At 34.0% G+C, this 22,023-nt stretch overlaps 1 protein-coding gene and 1 pseudogene across 1 annotated transcript in view; both read right to left on the bottom strand.

Moving 5' to 3' along the window:
• LRP1B (LDL receptor related protein 1B) overlaps positions 1-22,023 on the bottom strand; it is a 1,560,879-nt gene that overhangs the window by 887,413 nt on the left and 651,443 nt on the right. The window lies entirely within an intron of this gene.
• On the bottom strand, positions 19,034-19,147 carry LOC135277083 (U6 spliceosomal RNA; annotated as a pseudogene).

The raw sequence follows: 22,023 nt of genomic DNA, 5'->3' as shown, positions 1-22,023 counted from the left end.
CCTTTAACTTGCTCCATGTCTCACTGGGCTCTGGTAGAGAAATTTTCTCCTCTTTCCCTTTAGGCTTAGGAGTGTCAAGGGCTTCCTGTGGTTTCTAGGGTCTTCAGTGCCTTAATATCCTTTACTTGATTCCTTGAAATTTTCTCACACCTTTGAAAGGAGACTCTCTATTAAATTCTTAAACCCTGTGAGGTTCCTATGAGGACCCTCAAATAAGAGATGTTTCTAGAGGGATTAACAATAGTTATTTTCTTGTTCTTTATAGTTGGACAATAGAGTGATGGGAAATCTTGTATTATATAAATTGTTCATATTCATGTTCACAGTTTTACATATTAGAATTTTTCAAAAGTAAAATATGTATTAATAAATAGAGAGCATGTTTTTTTAAAAAAATAAATAAATAACCCCAGGAACTTAATGTCAGGCATTCCTGCTAATTTCAGCATGACTTGGGGAATTTCTAGCGCAGTGTTTTCCATTTACTTTAAAAAATCAATTTTGTGTCTATCCATAGTTGCAAGTACATTTTATTGAGATTTCGATTTGAGGCACATTTTTATAGCCTGCTATTAGAAGAGGCATTTGCCTTGCTATGCCAAATAATGTCAAATGATTCTATGGAGATAATATTTTGAAATACAGTCACATACCACATAATAACATTTTAGCCAATGATAAATTGCACATACAGCAGTGGTCCCATAAGTTTATAATACTGTATTTTTCCTTTTCTTTTACCTTTTCCATGTTTAGACACACATATGTTTCTCATTGTGTTATAACTGTCTACAGCATTCAACAGAGCAAAATGCTGTGCAAATTTATATCCTAAAAGCAGTAAGTTACGTCAGATAGCCTAGGTATAGAATAAGTTACACACACTCTATGATGCTCACAGAAGGACAAACTCATCTAATGACACATTTGTTAGAATGTACCTCTGTCATTAAGCATGTGTGACGGTAGTTGCTTTCTTGGCAATATCCATTCAGGAATAGTCTTATTTCTGGTAACAGTTGTGAAATGGGCCTTGTGGTTTCTGAGATAGACTCCAGGGTAATACCTGCCTATGAAGTAGGATATAATCTAGTGTCCAATGAGGTCAATCTGATTCAGATATGTGCTGATCTTTATGCCTGAGGTTCCTAAACTTGTCACTTTTAATAATCGTAAATAACTTGAAAATCCAAAGTAGCTGTGTAGATAGGCAATAATCAATTTATTCAGATGTATCTCTCTATAATCCTGGGGAGTTAATCTAGTGGAGGAAAGACATCTTGTTGGAAGAAAGCAGCCCTGCCCTTAGGAGAAGCCATGTGGAGAGAACATATACTGTTTCCTTTGTTCTGGTGCTGAGAGTGCCAGCATGACAATAATCCAATAGGCTCCCAGTATTGAACTGAAAGGCAGCCCTAGGCAATCCTTTCCACATATCAGTTGAAGGAATTTGTCATCTTTGAAAAGTCTGGTACTCATGAAGATAAAGAGGTATCTATAATGCCAACCAGAGGAAAAGTATCCCTGTGCACGAAATACAATTATCTTAGATTCAAGTGATAGAAGTTCTCAGTGGAACAATAGAAATGATTATACATAAGTTCCAAAACAGAGAAGAAAAGTAGAGTGACTCTTACAGAAATGATACAAGGAGGCTAGGCACAGTGGCTCTTGCCTGTAATCCCAGCATTTTGGGAGGCCGATGCCCGCGGATCATGTGAGGTCAGGAGTTCAAGACTACCCTGGCCAACATGGTGAAACCTCGTCTCTACTAAAAATGCAGAAAATTGGCTAGGCATGGTGGTGGCACATGCCTGTACTCCCAGCTACAGGAAGATCACTTAAACCTGGGAGGCAGAAGTTGCAGTAAGCTGAGATCATACCACTGAATTCCAGCCTGGGGGACAGGGCAAGACTCTGTCAGAAAAGAAAGTGAGAGAGATTGAGAGATTGAGAGAGAGAGAGAGAAAGAAGGAAGGAAGGGAGGGAGGGAGGGAGGAAGGGAGGAAGGAAGGAAAGAAGGGAGGGAGGGAGGGAGGGAATACAAGGGATAGAAAGCAGGTAGAGTGTTTAGAAGTGAGGAATTCCTGAGGGGTAGAAAGGATTTTCAATAGAAATGTAACTTGCTTGGAAAACAGCATTTTTTTGTTGCTAGGTCTCAGAATAACGTTTTTTTTTTTTGGTGGTGGTGGTGGTGTTTTGTTTTATTATTGTTAGGATATGGTATTCATACCACTACTTTTTCTTCCCTGACCATTATGGCCTGAGAAACCACCATTACCTATGAAATCTAAATTTCTCTAGAGTCTGGTAGCCAGTTGACATTAAGAAGATTGCATGAATAGTTGTAATTAACATTTTGCTAGCCTAATAACCTTTGCACCCACCTGCATAAGGCAGGACTTAATCTTCTCAGTGGCTTTTATTTGAAATGGGAGAAGATGGTAGAGTGTAAGAGACATCTTACAGTATAAACAGCTTTCTCTTGTATTTCTGTTCTACAACTCCCTTATAGCACTACCTTGATCCACTTGAGACTCTATGTCCTACTTGAAAATGGCAAACTCCTGCCCAAGGGACTACTCCTGATGTTCTCCAAACTACCAAGGAAGAAGGAGGCCTGAGGTACTACATCAGCTTCAGTCTTCACTTTCCAAGAAAATTCAGAATTAGGCCAGGTGCAGTGGCTCATGCCTGTAATCTCAACACTTTGGAGGCCGAAGCGGTGGATCATGAGTTCAAGAATTTTAGACCAGCCTGGCCAACATAGTGAAACTGTGTTTCTACTAAAAATACAAAAAAAAATTAGCTGGGTGTGATGGCACATGCCTGTAGTCCCAGCTACTCGGGAGGCTGAGGCGGGACACTTGAAGGTTGCAGTGAGCCAAGACCGCACCATTGCACACTCCAGCCTGGGTGACAGTGTGAGACTCTGTCTCAAAAAAAAGAAAGAAAAAGAAAAGAAAATTGAGAATTAGTTACAGAATGGTGAGAATTCTTACTTCAGGAAAGCACAGGTTAGCAGCAGGCCTGCAACCACCTCCAGAAAAGAAGGAAGGAAAGTGACTCTCTTATAAACAAAAGAGATGGGACTGAAAAGCAATCAGTCAAGCAAAGTAGTAGTTGTGCTATATATAGACAAAACAAAATTTCTCCTTTCCTTCTGTGAATAAATCCCTGGAGGCCAGCTGAAGTAAACTGGTAGGCTAGTGTCTCTCACAAATCTATTTAGAGAGGTTTGTTTGAATGGTTAGAAGATGCTTGCAAAGAATAGCATGGGCACCAGGAGCTTGAGGACTGAATGGGTGTGAGGCTGGGAGGGAGAGAGGGAGTGGCGGTGGTAATAAAGTGGGCAATGCCACCCAGTTCTGCTGCACGGGTATCAGGCAGGAGCTTAAGGACCTACTGAACTGTGTTCCTAAGGGGCACAGACAATGACACCAAGAGGTGGATGAGATCAAACAAAACAATGAATTGTCAAACTACAGCACAGTTACCAGTGCTGTTAACCAGTATCAAAGTTTACTAGCAAGTTCAAGATACGTTGTTTTTTTCTGATCTGCTCTCTTAGTATTTGATAAGAGAATCACTATATTTTAGCGGGGAAAAAAAATCTGAGCAGGTTTCTACTGTATTTCCTCAGAACACGAAACTTTCTCTATATTTTGTTTCTTTGTCCCATTTCTATTTCTACTACTCAAAGTGTTTCCCTTCACTCTGTTTGGTCATTAATCAACTTTGTCCACCTATATGTGTAAGAATTGTCTGGATTTTTGGAACGGAGAAAGTACTCAGCAATTTATAGGTTCAATTTATATTTCTTTGCTATGAGAAAATTACACAGCTTGAATCACACAAAGTACAACTAAATTCCTAATGCAGCATTTTTCATGTGAAAAAAAGTAATTAATTCTTTTACCTCCAAAATCCCTGTTGCTAGTCTTGTGATTGCCAAAAGCCTCAAGTGACTTCACTAATGGAAGTCCCAAGGCTCTTCTTCCTGCTCCTTAGCTCAATTAGTCTTAACCTTTGCCTTCCAACAGTGAAATACACTTATATCTGGTCCACGCATTATGTAAATAGCTTATCTTCATTTCCTGATGGCCTTCATATTGTCAAATTTTTTTGTCATGCTATTTTAACTTTATAATCAAAGAGGGTAACAAATGTTTATATGTCATCTGTCATTAATCATTCACAGATTTGAATTTAGGTACTATTTTAGTAGTAGAGATATAGTGGTAAAGCACGATTCACACTATCAAGAAATTTACAACATGCATATCAGACAGAATAGGCAAATTAATGTTGTAGTAACAAAGAACTTCAAATTATCAATGCCTTAAAATAATGGTTTATTTCCGGCCAATGCAATGTGGAGGACCAGAAAATCTCATTCTAGTAATTTAGGATCTACTAGAGATGGATGTTCCATTTCAAAGCATGCTTTCATAATCATTTAGATAGGAAAAAGGAATGCAGTAAATCATACACTGGCGCTAGACACATCTGCCTCTCACACTTCATTGGCCAGAAAAAGCCATGCATGCATATCTAATACCTGAGAAAGCAGGACTTCCTAATGAACATAGGAATACGACATCATATTCATCAATATCATTTTTTTTGATCACTTATATAATACTATCAAAACATCAGCTGATGCTACATCTATAATACAGTATTGTGTTTAAATGTTTTGTTTTTATGGTTAAGACACAATTGCTTATTTTATTTTCTTTACTTTTTTGGAGCTATATATCACCCAGATCACACAATTTTGTTCTCTCTTTTTCAGTTCTATGACTCACTCACTCAATAACAACAAATTATAGTGCTGCCATATATGCTGAGGATCCCAGTCTCAAAATTTGTTCAGTATCTTTTTTATCCTTTTCCTGGTTATACAACTAACCAAGCTTGATGCCTAGGCTCGGCATTTCTGTGGACACCTAGGTTGTTTCCATTTCTAACTTCTGCCATCAGAACAAAATCCAGATAGCATTCTTGCTCAAACAAGCATTAAGTCAAACTAAACATGGAGAAAATCAATTTTGGCTAAGTTTGTGGAAGCTTGGACCTATGGCAAGATGTCACTTTAATATTGACACAAATATAAGAAAAATACTAATATTCAATAATATTTAATATCTGGCTTTTTCAGTTTCTAATTCTGCATTGGAGAAAGATAAGAATAAATGTTGATCTGTGTGAATGTATAATATAGCAAGAAAGTGTCTAATTGGGTCATAATGAAGCCATTCACTCACTTCTTTAAATTATTTCTTCTCATTATTTTAAGAAGCAGTGTAGTACAGGAGGAGAAACCTGGATTAATCAAATAGACACACCATTTACTAACCATGCAAACTATTTGAAATTCAGGTTTCCTTTTCTTTAGAGTACAAATAATAATAGATATTTCATAGAACTGTAGTGAGAATATTTGTAAAACACTTTGGACAGCATTTCACAACAATAACTAGGTTTCCAAAATTCTTGTTCTTCTATCTTCTCTAAACTGAAGTAACTGGAGTTTTGAGAAGAGCTAATAAGTAATGTAACTGGAAATGGAGAAAAAATACACTCAGGAATAAATTATTCCAAAGTAACAACTCCACCTTCTTCCCTAACAATTGACAAATGTTCTGGGTGAGAAATGTAAACATGACCAGTAAATAGAAAACAGGAACAGAATGAAAGATACATTGCTAGATTCCCAAGAACTGTCCACGACAATGTATATACCCTGGCTCAGCAAATATAAATACCAGGGATTTTGCAGATGAGCCAGGCTGAGGTTTTATCAGTTTCTTTGTTAAAACAAAAAAAAATGCTATTACATATAATAATAGCATATACTATTACATAACAGCAATAGATGTTACTATTCCAATAGTTTCCTTCTCAAATCTTTCACTATCACATTAACTTTAATGAATGAACTAAATTTTTTGTTGTGTATGGGCAAAGTACATTTTTAAATGTCTTTTATATTCTAATACCAACATATACTTTCCAAAGTGTTATTAATTATTATCTTTAGTATTATCCTTGTCATATTAGAATTTAATATTTTCTTTGTAGAATCTAAGACACAGGAAGCCAAGTTATACCTTGTTTACTCTTAGATAGTACTTTTGTAGTTTTTACCCAAATCCTTTAAAAGTTTTGATCTACAAAAGATGTTAATGATATGAAACCTCACCCATTCTAAGAACCACCTTAAATATTATCATGAAAATGACTACAGTTTAAACGGGCAAAAAAAATCCACCCATATTTAAATTTGTAGATTTCTACCATTTAACTTATACTACTAAACATTTTAGTAATTCCTTTGTATATTTGTTTGCTACTAGAATGTACATTTTTAGAAGGCACATACATTATCCATAGCTTTATATATTTTTCTATTTCTCACATAACTCAGTAACTACCATGTGCATTTTTGTGAAATTAGTAAAATTGGACGTATTTTGAGCACATGGTATCTAGGAAATAGCTTCAAGATGCTATTTGGATTGTCTTAATCCTAGGATTTGAAACTAATTTATAAACAGAAGAAATAAGGATTTCTGTTGAAATATATAAAGAAAACAGGATGGGAAGGAATAAGGAGGTAAAAAGAACAGGAAACTTGTTTAGGGTGGAAGAGTGTAATCAAGGAAAGGAGGGAGTATATCTGCCACTCATTTTAATGAGTAACTACTGTTACTTGCTGATTCTACCAGTCTCCTCTCTAAGAACAGCAAAACAGAAAAGGTAAAAAATAAATACAATTATATTACAGAGACAAGCTTGAATGGAAATGAGGAGAAAGGTCTACTATGTCAGATATGAGATGCCCTGGGCATACAAACTGATGGAGTGTAATTTATTTTCTCTTTGTTCACTTGTTCAGTTCAATAGATTACAAGCTAATAGGACTGAAAAACTATAGTTTAAAGAATAAAGTTGAATGTGTTTGTAACTCTGTTACTGACACACCCTTGACTTTCTCATGAAAGTCAACAATAAACATCTCACATCCTGAATTTTGAACCAGAAATCATCTTTTGAAATTGTTTAAATGTTTAAGTGAGACTGAAGTTGGAACGCACTTTAAAATATTACTTTCTATTAAATCCCTTATTCTTATTTATTCATCTAATAGTTTTCAGAATTTCTCCCCATAATTATTGAGACTATCCTAAACATTAAAATGTAGCTTATTATATTTTCCCTTTGACAAGAAATCATGATGTCACAGCTTCAAATTTTTTCTCTCTCTATGGGCTCATTTCTCTTTAGTTTTCTCTTTGTTTAAGCAATCAGAAATTAAAGACCTTTGAGAATACTCTTTAGGCAGGATAATGGCTGTACTGATTATTATATATCTTTAAAAACTTATTTTATCAGAATGTTTTCTAGATTTTATTTCATTTATGCATTTAGATGCTCAACAATATAGTTCAATAGTCCATTATTATCTGATAATTCAAGCCAGAATCATCCTCTAATTCGAAATTTTCACTAATTCTTATCTGTCACAACTTCTACATGTCTGTAAAAACTTTGTCCATACAGCTACTGCTTTAGCTCAGTAGTGCATAAAATCTTTCTCGTGTTATTTTAGTTGCTTTTTTACTGGTTTCTAGATTTCTCTGTTTCCTCTTCTCAACAATCAGGGAAAATGTTCAGTATAGCCTAATGAAAAATCTTTACTAGGGCTCCCAGAGTTAAATAATATTACTACCCTATTATAACAAATGGTCTGTATATTACTTTACCTGTAGTAGTAAAAATAAAACAAAAGTAGTTTACAGAGTATTACTAAAGAGAATAAAAATTCATAGGAAAATGAAATTCATTGCCAGATTCTTAGACATATAGGGAATATAATCGGACAATTTGGTAGAGTGGAAACACAATTTTTTGCCTCTAATTAAAGACAAACTTTTTCCCTGTAAGTCTCCGAGAGACAAATATCTTACTTAATGATAACTTTCTTTGGAAAAGATATACATTAGTAATAAAAATAAATTTACTATTTAAAAAGTTTTAATTTTTACTGGAAGTTTACCCTTTTATAGTAATTCACACAATAATAATGCTTTATATTTATATATGGTTTTGTATACATATATTTTCTTATTTGATAATCAAAATAGCCTTATTGGTAAGTACATGAAATATATTATTTTTGTGCGAAGGGGCTGAATAAGGGGATATACTTCTTATTTCTGTTTTTCTTTTTCTTTTTTTTATTTTACTTTAAGTTCTGGGATACATGTGCAGAACGTTCAGGTTTGTACAATGTGCCATGGTGGTTTGTTGCACCTATCAACCAGAATACATATCCTTCTATATTTTTTTTATACACCAAGAATTCACATTTTCTGAAATCCTAAGGAAAAATTGAGTTTTGCAGCTGTAAAAACAACTTTGTATGCAAGAAAGAGCATACAAAACCCATAGGTATATGTGTAATGTAAGCATTTTGGGGATAATTTTTATTTTCTGTTTAAAAAGTCAAAGTCTGGAAACCAAGTAGTTAAAGTAACTGCAAAATCATAAAGCAGAGTCACAATAAATTAATGTTTTCTAGAAAAATATCAACATTAGTTATCATTTTTGGGTAGGAAAAACTTTAAAATACTCAGCAGGACACCATTCCTTTTGCCCAAAGGACCCTTGTTCTAGATCCCAACTTCTGCCCTTCAGAGATATCGAACAGATGGAAAGATAGTTATATTATTGAACTTCACTGGATAGGTTATTTTATTACGTATCTATTTCAAAAAAAGACATTTTATGTCATCTATCATTTGCTTTTAGGCTTATAAAAGATATAGATAAAAAAAGTATGTGTAACAGGATACAAATTTTTATTTGCTCTCAAGTTTTATAAAACATGAATATAAAATTTATGCAATTTAATGAATGCTTACATGCAAATTCATGTATAGATATTAAAAACATATTAACAGTTTTTTCTTGATGATGAAATAGTGTCTCATTATTACTTCATATATATAAAATACATGTATTTTCCAAATTGTCTGTAATATTTATATAGTATATAGAGAAAACATGAATATTTAAGCTAAAAGGTAATTTGGAGAAAACAGTCTTGCTTTCTTTTTCAGGGTTGAGAAAACAAAACAGGTGGCAGAAAGAAGAACCAAAGTCATATGCATAGTAGCCGCAGAGTCAGAAATAGAACCCTGGCCCATCTATCATTTTTCTACTGTTTTGTACAATATACAAATTTTAAATCACATATATAAACATGTAAAAGTAGATTTTCCTACAGTTCAATTCATTCAAATATATAGTAATAACCTATCATGGATAGGATCTTAGTCAACATGGAGCTGACAAATCTTCTTTACACATATTCCCTTCATTATTATATGAAAACTGTTCTGAAAAAAGTTTACTACTTAATAGACAGTCTAGTTATCATTTGTTTAACACTGCTGAGAAAAGAATATAAGCAAAAGCTTATGTAGGAACTTTATCCGTGAACTTAAGAATGAGTTAACAAAAATCATTAAGATATTTTACCTTTAAAACCCTTATTGATGTAACTTATGATTGTGATAAGTTAAACAGGGTTTAGCAAACATAATAGTTATTGAAGTCTGCACAAAAAAAATGTTGTCCTAATATGTGCATGTATTTTGCTTGCTTCCTGTATCTACAAATACACCAGTTCTCTTAACTAACCAATCAGTTTATCTATTATTAGGCTTTTTAATGTATTCTATTTATGACTAGTTCTGTTAAGTGTTCAAAATATTAGAAATTATATTTTCTCACTGAAAATAGGAAAGATTGCAGTTTGAATATAATCATTAAATTACCAAAATCACATGAATCACATTAGTATATATTTTTCTCTTTTTAACCGATTGAATTAAGCCTCTTTTATCATGTATGCTTCTTTACCCTGTTCCTATTAAACAAGGGAATCCTTTTTTCTCTTAATTATGGAATTTCAATGCAGCACTGTGTATTATGATGTCAAGAGCAGCTGAACTCAAATCACATAATAAAAAGCAAATATATGAATTACACTAGCAATTATTCAATATCCTGATGTCTCACTTTTTACGTGTATAGAAAAGGTGAATTTTGTTCTTTTATAGACAAATTAGTGAAGCAAACAAAGCTCGTGATAGAAAGCAGCACTACTGACTGACACTAACCAGGTCTCTCCTGAATCTATGCTCACCTCATTTCAAGATACTTGTCTTTTCAATTTTGTTCTCTCTGTCGTCCATCCTGAGACACCAAGATATCACTTATTCTGAGCCTCTTTTAAGTGTATACAAAGGTAATCCAATGTCATGGTGTAAGTTATATCTCTTCTTTTTTCTTAGATGTAGTACAAAGCAGCTACAACATACATTTCACTTTATGCTTCTTTGCACAGTCGTAATCCTTCTGACTGCAAACTATAAGAATATTCCTCTGATTTCCAGTCTCAGAGAATATTAGAAGTAGAATTGAATACAGATAATTTTGAGTTCAGGCTCCTCATTTACAGATTATAAAACAACGACAACAAAATCAAGACTTAAATTGGTGAACTGTAACTCAACTGGAAGCATCAATCTGGAGTTTTTATAGTTCAGACCTATTGCTGTTCCTTTTAAATTATTTCTTATAGCCAGTTTTCACTCCATGTTCATCATAAGATTTCTAGAAGTATGCAACTATCCTACATATTGATATTCTTCATAGTGCTTTACAATAAAATGTGTATTTAGTAGTATTCACTAAATGAAGGAAAGAAAAGGAAATGAATAAATGACAAAATGTATGAAGTTATCTCTCTTCCATAGAAGGTGCCTAAATAGATAATGCATTCAGATCAGTTATCATAAAACAACATATTTCTCACATATCACCTTGACATAATTTCATGTTACTAAATTGAGAGTGATCTTCTTCATTCATTTTTTGTAAATGTCTAACATAATTTTACAGTTGTTTAGACCAGATGAGGAAAGAACTGGAAGGAAAATAATTAGGGCAGTATATGCTCATTAACTGCTGCAAAGCAATTTAAATCTGGGAAGTAGTTAATAAGTTTTTATTTATTTTTGGTTGTAGTAACAGATGAGGTCTCACTATGTTGCCCAGGCTGGGCTCACGCAGCCTCCTGCCTTAGCCTCCTGAGTAACTAGAAATACAGGTGCACACAACTGCGCCCAGTTCAGGGCAGTAGTTGATGAGACACGTGAGATATCTGAGAGTAATTTTTAAAAAGCAAAGGTAATTAATCAAGAGACAATTGGAGTAATTAAAAGTTGCCTTTTGTTTTCATCACTTTTTGGAACTATTTAAATGCTTATAAAGCACAAGTTCTTCATAAAATGACAAATTAAATATAGTTTCCAAAATGACAGGAAATCAATAAGTAGGGAAAAAGATGTATTGTTCAGAGTCACATTTTAGCATTTTGCTAAAACAAAACAAATTTAGTTAAAAAACATGGCAATAGTAAAAAAGGAAAGAGATCTTGTCCTTTGTAGGGACATGGATGAAGCTGGAAGCCATCATCCTCAGCAAACTAACACAGGAACAGAAAACCAGACACTGCATGTTTTCACTCATAAGTGGGAGCTGAACACTGAGAACACATGGACACAGAGAGGGGAACGACACCACAAGGGCCTTTTGAGGGGTGGGGGGTAAAGGGAGGGAACTTAGAGGAGGGGTCAATTGGTGCAGCAAACCACCATGGCACACACATACCTACATAACAAACATTCATGTTCTGCACATGTATCCTGTTGCTTATTTTTTTTAAAAGAAATAAAGAATTTAAAAAATATATGGAAATATAAGTAAGTGAGGCTTTTTTGTTCTTTTTTTTTTTAAGACAGAGTCTCCCTCGGTTGCCAGGCTGGAAGTGCAGTGGCCCGATCTTGGCTCACTCAGCCAGCCTTGATGGCTCACGCCTGTAATCCCAGCGTTTTGGGAGGCCAAGGCAGGCAGATCACAAGGTCAAGAGATTGAGACCATCCTGGCCAACATGGTGAACCTCGTAGTCCCAGCTACTTAGGAGGCTGAGGCAGGAGAATCACTTGAACCTAGGAACCGGAGGTTACAGTGAGCCAAGATCATGCCACTGCACTGAAGCCTGGCAACAGAGTGAAACTCTGTCTCAAAAAAAAAAAAAGTTTGTCATTTTTTAATAAAGTTAAACATGAATTTACCATAGATACAACAATCACACTTCTAGCTATTTATACTAGAAAAATTAAAATTTATGCTCACACACAAAAACCTATAGACAGATGTTCATAGCAACTTTGTTTGTAATAGTTCCAACTAAAAGTGATCAAAATTTTCTTCTAGGGATGAAGGAATAAATATCATCTGGTACAGTCCCACAGTGGAATACTACTCAGCAATAAGAAGGAATATACCACTGATGTACCCAAAAATGTGAATGGATCTCATGGGTCTTATGCTGACTGAAAAAAAAGAAGTGAATTTCAAAAAGTTTTTAACTGTAAAATTATACTTCTTGAACATTCTTGAAGTAACAAGATACAGTGAAAAAGAACAGATCAGTGGTTGCCAGGGTATGACTCTAAGGGAAAATATGAGAGTTTTTTTGGCAGCAATGGGCACGTTCATTATCTTTATTTGGGTGATGACAAAATTAATCTCTATATAATAAAGTTCCAAAAAGCTATATACCAAAAAAAGATGCATGTGAATCTGAATAATGGTTACAACTAAGAGTACTGAACCACTAAAAACTTCCTGGTTAATAATTTACTATGGCTTTGTAAAATGTTATATTAGGAAAAGCAGAATGGGTGGTACACAGGAGCTTTCTATGAATTTTGAAACTTTTGAGAAATCTTTAAGTATTTCCAAATAAAATGATTAAGTACAATAAAACAGGAGATTTTTTTTCTTCTAACCATGGTCTAAAATAGAAAAAAAAATACTACAAAATTTTTTAAAAATTAGTTTTCTCCATTACTTTTGTTTCCAATTTGACTGCTACTATTTTTACATATACCTCATCAGACAAACATGGAGTCCTTTCAGTACTGCTCAGACTAAACAGAAGACGCATTTTCCTAGTTACTACAGCAGTAAACAGTTTTTCTGGGAAGACATGACACACAAACAAACAATGTGCAAAAAGTAAACTTGTCAAATATCCATCTTCAATTTCTTGCACAATTAGTGTTTTGTTTGTAGGTTAATCTGAGGCTACATTATTTTTAAATTGCTGACAGGAGGGGATATACAATATCAGAAATATTAATGTCATGTATGATGAAAAGGCTAGAATTCTATCACCAAAATAAATAAAATATTGTGAGACAATTCTCTACTGGGTTTCACACTTTCACACATTTTTAAAGCAAAGGCATTGGCAACTTGTGTTTTGTACTATCTTTTCAAGGATTTTTGTATAGCAAATCGCTTGTGAGGATAGAGATAATTACTCCCTTTGGGGCAGAAGGCAGATTTATTGTCCAACCAGAATAATAAAGATAATGCTTCTGTTTAAGGCAAAGTTGTGTAGGTTGCTAACTGTGGCATTAGGAGATGAGTGATTTCCTAAATTCAGAGTCGCTCAGCTATGACAAGGGCTCACTATGTGCACAGCACCCACCTGTGTCTACCTTGGGATGTGGGGCAGCAGGGGGAAGTGATTTGCATTTATAAGTTCTTATTGGGTGTTATCTGCTGTGATGAAAAAAGTCATTTGTCTCTGACCTAAGAGACTACAAAACCCTGACAACTTAACTTGGCTTGAAAATAGTATAAAATCTCAGATTAAAGGGGTTTGAAGATTATGTGGAATTATATAGACTTATTTTGAAATTTCAAGATTCCTTTCTGTTCCTAGGCATATTACGTCTCTCCCTTATAACAGTAGCCTTGGGCCAGTCTAATCTCCAAATTGAGACTGGTTCAGAATGAGGATGAGAAGATTGAAACTTAAAATGTTTACAAAATATTTTATAAATATGCTTTTCTCTCTCTTGTATCTGACTCAGACAAAAGGTCTGGATTGGGCATTAGGGAACAGGAATAAAATTTCAGCTACTCCAGATTTTGTGGAGGTGGAAGGAAAAGCAAAGATCCAGAATTTGAAGGAGGGATAACATTACCCTGGGAGGTATGGGGAATAGAGGTGTATTGACGATCTTCTGTCTTTTAGAACAGTCCCTGGAGTCTTCCTCCAGAATGTAAACACCCTGGTGCTGCTGTTTATCTTTTCAGTGTTGTCTGAAAATGAGGGGAACCAATGCAAGCCTGCAGCTCATACTGCCTGCTGTACTGGGAGTCATAAAGTACTTTATCTTTGACCCAAGTGTATCGTATCTTCTGCCAAGATCTAGGAAACTTTGGCAGGCAAAGTTAGCTTGCAAATAGGATAAAATCTCAAAGTATTCACAGTATTTCATATAAACACAAAATAACTAAAGAGAGTTCAGTTTAATTATGTTCTGGCTTTCCAAATTAGAAATTGAAAATATAGGAATAAAAACAGTAATATTGGGTTCTAGATGTTTTATAAACAGTGCTTTTACAGATAGTTTATCACCGAAGTTCACGAAATATATTGACAATGTATATAATATCCTTCCATGCATCCTCTAGGCACTTATTTCTTGTGGAATCTGTGGTGGATAGTTAAATATGGGTTTTGATTTTCCAGATGCTGACAGCATCTCACCTTGAACAAACTAAATCTTGTTCATTAGACATGCAGAAGAAACCAAGACATTAATATACCAAGGCACTTCTCAACCAACAGAAGAAAGAAGTTTGTCATCGTCAATCCACAGAAAGATCACTCTGACCAGCATCCTTTATGTTTATCAGAAAGTTCCAGGGAGAATCAAGCCTCAGTTCAGCACATTTACCTCAGTAATACACCCTGAGGTGTATTTTTCCTTCTCCCTTTAATCTTCTTCATCTCTCATTCTTGCTTCCGGGGATAACCACACAAATAGACTACCTAAACGCAAATAGTTGTCTCAAGCTCTTTTTTGAAAACTACCTAATTTAAAACAAAGGAAACAGCTCGTTTTGCAACAAATATGTTTAGGGTGTATATTTATAAACCTTTTTTTTCTGTCAATCAATTTCATGTATTTCCAATAACTAAATAAAGGGTTTATACTATATATAATTTGAAGTAAATTTTGAAAAATGAATTAAACACTGGGCAATAATGTCATTTTACATTACCAGATGATTCTACTGACTGATGACCATTTAGACATATGATAATTTGAGAATTTACACTGGAGTGTATAAAAAAGATGCCTGGAAAAAGTCAGGATTACAATCCCTGGTCTGGTACTGATACGGTTTGGCTGTGTCTTCACCCAAATCTCATCTTGAATTGCTGCTCCCATAATTCCCACGTGTTGTCGGAGGGACTTGGTGGGAGATAACTGAATCATGGGAGCAGTTCCCTCATATTATTCTTGTGGTAGTGAATCAATCTCATGAGGTCTGATGATTTTATAAGGAGTTTCCCCTTTTGCTTGGCTTGCATTACCTCGTCTGCTGCCATGTAAGATGTGCCTTCCATCATGATTGTGTGGCCTCCCTAGCCATGTGAAAATGTGAGTCCACTAAACTTCTTTTTCTTTATAAATTACTTACCCAGTCTCAGGTATGTCTTTATCAACAGCATGAAAATGAACTAATACAGGTACCAATCCAAAATTATTACATTCTGCATGGGTAAACCATGTCTCAGACCTATTTAATGTTAAGTATCTGGACATATTCTTTAAGATCTTCAAAATTTGACACGATCTTGCTGTTTTTGTGGGTAAACTACTAATAAACAAAATAAGACATTGCAAAGCATTAACCTACATTTCATTCATAAAATACTGGATTCAATTCTGGCTGTTATATAACTTGGGTGACACAAGGAGAGCTTTAACACGGGTAAGATAGTTACTGCTCTACAAAGAAGCAGAGGTGGAGATGAAAGTTTGAAAGAAGCAAGTCAAAATCCTTCAAAGAAGTCAATGATACCACAATAAATAATCTATTAAAGATCCATAAGAACTAAGCGTTCCATGCAGGTTTTTTTTTTTTTTCTTAATTAGTGTCAGGTATAAGGATACAACCTAAAGATTACTCAACTCTATGGTAATAAAAAGTTGACTAACAGTGGTAAAGGAATTGCCCAATTTTCATCCATGTCCATCAATGGTCACACTAAATAGCCTAAACTGATGAATAAAAAACTAGCAAACCTATGCATAACATTCCTTAAACAACAAAGCACTTTCATATGTTACTGTCTTTAATTCTCATGACTTCCTAAGGAGAATAAATGAATAGATAAAATTGTTTACATTTTACAAATGCTGCTTTTGAATGTCAGAGAAGTGATTTTTCTCACAGTTTCATAAAACGACTAGCAGGATACCAAATTAGAATTCAACCAAGAGCACTCTGACACAAATTCCATTATTTTTCTCTGTAGTCATTAGAATAACGTCTATTTTGGGGTCATATTTCTATCTGTGATAGTAACAAACAGATCCTGGTGAAATCCAGATTTTGGGAAGCAGTTTTAAATCCCCATAGTTCCATTAGACAGAAAATAAACTCTAAAATATAGAAGATACAGAGTCACTTTAAAAAGGGGTAAGGCAATCAGAAATATAGTAGCAGCTGGTCCAGAAATCCTCTTCTGATTGAAAATTCCTTCTATAATGTTTTCCTACCTAACCACTAAATCTACTAACCTTTATTTTAAAATTTATGTTTCACCAACTATCTCAATGGCACAGGTTTTTAATCATTTTATTCCTCCCTCTAGCTTGCCAAACTGCCTTTGATTTTTCTATTTTTCTCAAGAATCCACCTTCTCAATACAGCCAAAAAACAATGATAGGCAATGAAATATCTTCACTGATACACAGCATGTCATTGGGCAGAAAGGCGGTATGATGAACATAAACTCCTAGATTAAAAGTAGCCAGAGAGCTCTAGTTGCCAGTATGTTTCAAAAATAATCACGAAATTTGGGAGTTGAAAGCAACTTTAGATATCATCAGCTGAGAATTAACCAGTTAACCAAATACAGAACTGAAAGCCAAATTTTTTGACATAGGTCTAGGCCTTCCCAATATACTAGGTGAAATATTGATAGCATTCATTAAATAACCATATGTATTATAGTTAGGATTATAAATATAATAAGAAAGGTTATCAATCCCCATGGAACATCAGGATCACAAGCTATATTAGCTAATAATTTACATCATTTGTTAAATTTGTATTTGTCTCTTAAAAGCTCATAATATCAATTATTTACAAGTGAATTATTAACTTATTATTATTCTGCTTATTTAGGGAATGTATCCTCATCCTCATCCTCCTTCTCATCCATCATCCTCAACCATATAATATGAAATTGTATTATTAATCAGTTTAAGCATAATTGAACAATTAAGGAAATTGGAATAACAGTAGCACATGGGAAAACAAGCAATTAAAAGTTCTGTGTAATTTGTAGTATGAATACTTATGATTAAATTCATACTCAATTAAAAAATAAAATTATTTTTAGTTAGAAGTCCTGTTTAACTCAATGCTAGTTATAACAAGGTTGCAATATTTTCTTAAATGGGAAATGTGCTATTGCAGCTATTAGCATGTGTCCAGTTCAAGTCTTAAGCCATAGCTATTTCCAATAAAGTAAATTTCTCCTATGCCTTTTATGTTCATAAGCTCCTTACAATGATGTTCTTTCCTTTTACGCAGATACTACCCTACTGCAAGCAACCACTACCCATCCCACACTATCGAAAGAGGCTCCCCACTAATCTCCCCATTTCCATTTCTACTATGCTTCCTTACCCCACATGCACTATATTTTACCATAACACTCCTTTCTATCTTTCAGGACTATGTATCTACCTGAATCACTCCTCTGTTTAACCCAACCATACCAATGTCCTTCTAGCTTCTCAGGTAAACCCTCTCTTTCCCGCAGATGACAGACTTGCTCCCTCTCTATGTTTCTCCTGCTTCCTATCTACATTCTCACTTTCCTTTCCATCATTTATCTTTTCCTTTAGATAACATCTTAAATGTCATCTCAGTGAGGCTCTTTCTGATTAACATATTCTCATCTTCTCTGAAATTCATGTTTTTTTACATTTTTAATTTTTATGAGAACATAATAAGTGTACGTTTAAGGGGGTACATGAGATATTTTGATATAGGCATATAATGCATAACAATCATATCAGGGTGAATGGGGTATCTATCACTTTATGCATTTATCATTTCTTTATGTTACAAACATTCCAGTTAAGCTCTTTCAATTATTTAAAAATATACAATAAATTATTGTGGACTGTAATCGCCCTGCTGTGTTATCAAATACTAGATCCTATGCATTCTATTAAACTATATTTTTATACCTATTAACCATCACCTCTTCTTCTTCCCTACTCTGTCATTTTTGACAATAACATATTGTTTATATTCACAGAGCATTGTCATAACTTGTATGTGTGGCTGTATTCATGTATGAAAATATTTACTGGTTGCATCAGAGTAAAGAAGAAATAGCATTCTTTAATAATTTGCATAAGATGTCTCAATTAGACTTTTGATTTAACAACTAGAAAACAATTTTAGAAAAATGTTTTGTTTTTATACATTTTTCTAACAGCGCCAAGTATTATCAAATCCAAATATTATAACACAATATTCATAGAACATGAAACCTCTCCACTTCAGAAGTAATAACTTTGTAGGTAGACACTGAAATATAGTTGAAATGCATTAATTTAGGAAACTGGTAGCCACTTCTTTTTTACTTTTTATTTTCTAATAAAAAGTTGATTAACTTTTAAACTTTTAAATAATTAGTCCTAAATATGTTACAATAATACAAAAAGCTCCCATAAACCTCTCATTCAAAATCCCCATTTATTATCATTTTACCACTCTTTACCACACCGTATCATTGCATGCACAAACACACATAAAATACAATTTTTATAAAAATATTTAATGTCTAGAATGCTTCACAAATATCATCCTTATGCAGGAGCCAGGGGAATCTTCTTTGTATCATTCCAATTTTAGTATATGTTTGGCTGAAGTGGCAATTAACATTTTTAATTCTATACAAATATAGTGCCCATTATATTTTCCAATAATCATGTCTATATAGATTAAGCAAAATGGGAATTAAGAAGATATTCAATAATTGTGCATAACAAATAATAACAAAAGTTCTTCATTTCTTCTTTCCAAGAATGGTATTAAAGTACTTATAAATTGATGTAAGATAGTCATCAAATAACCTAATAGACACTAGCTACATAGGACCAATATATAATCACATAGATTATATATACATATATATATATATATGTGTGTGTATCATAAAGGTGATTTATAGGTGATTATAATATATATGTAATGTGATCATCTAGGAATTAATTCATCTTTACTTTTTAAAAATCTATTTGTGTCATAGATTTTCATCATAGTATATTTGATGTCTCAAATTAGAGAACTAAAGTTAATAGTACTTACAACAAAATTATAATCATTTCAGAGGTTTAATTCATTTGATTTTTACTGTATACATTGACAGAAGTATTATGAAGTGAGAAAACTGCAGTTTTCAGTGATTAATATATATTTTCTATTTAGTCAATAAGTGGCTATGCTGGGATTCAAATCTAGGTCTGCTGAATCTGGAGTACATGCTTTTAATTTTGATACAACTACTCTCTACTATATGATTCTCAACAAATAATAGAAATAAAAACTAAGATGTAGCTATTAAAGTGGAAAGCATAATCATTTTCAGAAGCTAAAAGAGAAGCAATGGGATTCAGGGTATATTAAGAAAACTAAAACAAATCTCAAATGGAAAATGACAAAGAATATTTCAGCACATTTTATCTGTAAAGTCAAGTGATATGGCATATTTTCATCTGGGTGGACTAGTCTATGTTTCAGCAATTGTCACTAAAAATAAATGTCTGATTCAGCATCCTATATTACCAGAAGTTATCTGACAGCTTGTATCTATTGTAAATGACATACATTAAAACAAGATTATTCTCCATCTGCTGGAAAGTGAGGTGGTAGTGTCTATTATAACTAGGTTTCGGCAGAAAATGAGTCCGTTACTTAGAGCAGTGAAGTGCACTGTGCAAGACAGTAAACTATTAAATAATCACACTCAATCACTACTGAAATTTAAAATACTGAACCACAAAATTAGACAGAAAATTTTGCAATTCAGACTGTCAAAAGAGAAAAGGCCATGAAAGAAAAGCAATTATAATAACTAATAGTAATAATAATTTCAAGGATGTTTTGCTACAAAACAGCAACTTACGTTGGTATATTTTAATTTTAATTAAATTACTCCTGTCCAGAAGTCTGTAATTCGAATTAGGAACCCTAGAGAGAGGTTTTATGGGTTCAAACTCTGACCTCATTTACTTGGTGAAATGTGTGACATTTAGCAAGTACTTTATCTTTCCCCACTTCAGTCTCTGTAAAATGGGTATAATAAATTTCTATCTCTTAAGCTTTTTGTAAAGATTAGATAAATAATGCAAGCAAAGAGCTTATAAAAGAGCACAGCAGATGGAGCAAATGCTAGTAATCATAAGTACAAATGTGGTGCTCAAGGGTATTTTTTGTCATAAACAATTCTTCCTAAGAGCAAAGTTGGTTAGAAGAGATGGGAATGGCCAGGCACAGTGACTCACGCCTGTAATCCTAGCACTTTGGGAGGCCAAGGTGGGTGGATCACCTGAGGTCAGGAGTTCAAGACCAGCCTGATCAACATGGTAAAACCGATCTCTACTAAAAATACAAAAATTAACTGGGTGTGGTGGTGGCCACCTATAATCCCAGCTACCTGGGAGGCTGAGGCACGATAATCGCTTGAACCTGGGTGGTGAAGGTTGCAGTGAGCTGAGATCACATCATTCGCCATTGTACTCCAGTCTGAGCAACAGAGTGAGACTCTGTCTCCGCACCCCCATCCCAACAAAAAAAGAGAGAAGAGATGGGACATTTGTAAGTAAGGAATAAGAAAAAACTTCTTCCAATTAGCAATACGTCTTGAAATTTCTGGAGGTGTTCCAAAATTCCACCAATGGCTTATATCAGAAAGTTTTCCATGACAGGTACAAGTAATTGAAGTGAGGAGAATTGCACTATCATTGATCTTGTATTGCATAATACAGTAACATAAGGAACAGCAATTATGAAGGAAATAGTAACAGAATTAAAGTTCCTGTGTAGTAGGGAATAAAATCTGTCATTTGTTAAAACAAAAGTTTGATACTTCATCACTTAATGTATCAAAATAGACAACTGGAAGCAACCAGCTCAATGTCAGTAAGATTTAAATGTAGAAATGGAGACAAGATTTGTGAACAGGTGGACACAGGAAAAGATACACCTCCCTCCACTGCACCTCCACCACCTTAACCAAAAAAAAGAATAGAATTAAAATCTGTTACTACTTTGGCTCATGATGTTATTGATAGTATATTCATGAGGATTTTTTTTACCAATTATACAAATTCTTAATTATAAAGTACCAATATACAGTTTGTAAATATGTCCACATCCTCTCAGAGCTGCCAAATTGTATATAATAATACCATTTCATGGTGTGGGGTTAGATCTTCTCTTCCAAAATTGTGCTTTTGAAAATCTCCTGTGTGCTTATAAGGACTAAGTTAACCCAGTGATCCTGAAATGATCGATATGATAATAAGCTCACATAACTCACATAAGTCACTTTTTAATGGAAACCTGCCCTTTTGGGGGCAACCAAGCCACCAGTCCTAGAAATGAAAACTGAAGAAGCATTTTCTATTTGTACGAGAAAGTCAGCTAGTCCTTGCTTTTGACTAAAACATGACTCTCTCATGACTCTACTTTCTTGAATAATCCCCTCATTGTTTGATTTCTCTCATTCTGCTCTTGTTGCCAGCAAGGTCTCAC

Source organism: Aotus nancymaae, unplaced genomic scaffold (assembly GCF_030222135.1).
Source record: "Aotus nancymaae isolate 86718 unplaced genomic scaffold, 86718_ANA_hifiasm-v0.15.2.pri h1tg000029l, whole genome shotgun sequence".
NCBI lineage: Eukaryota > Metazoa > Chordata > Mammalia > Primates > Aotidae > Aotus > Aotus nancymaae.
This window is presented reverse-complemented; position numbering and strand designations above follow the sequence as displayed.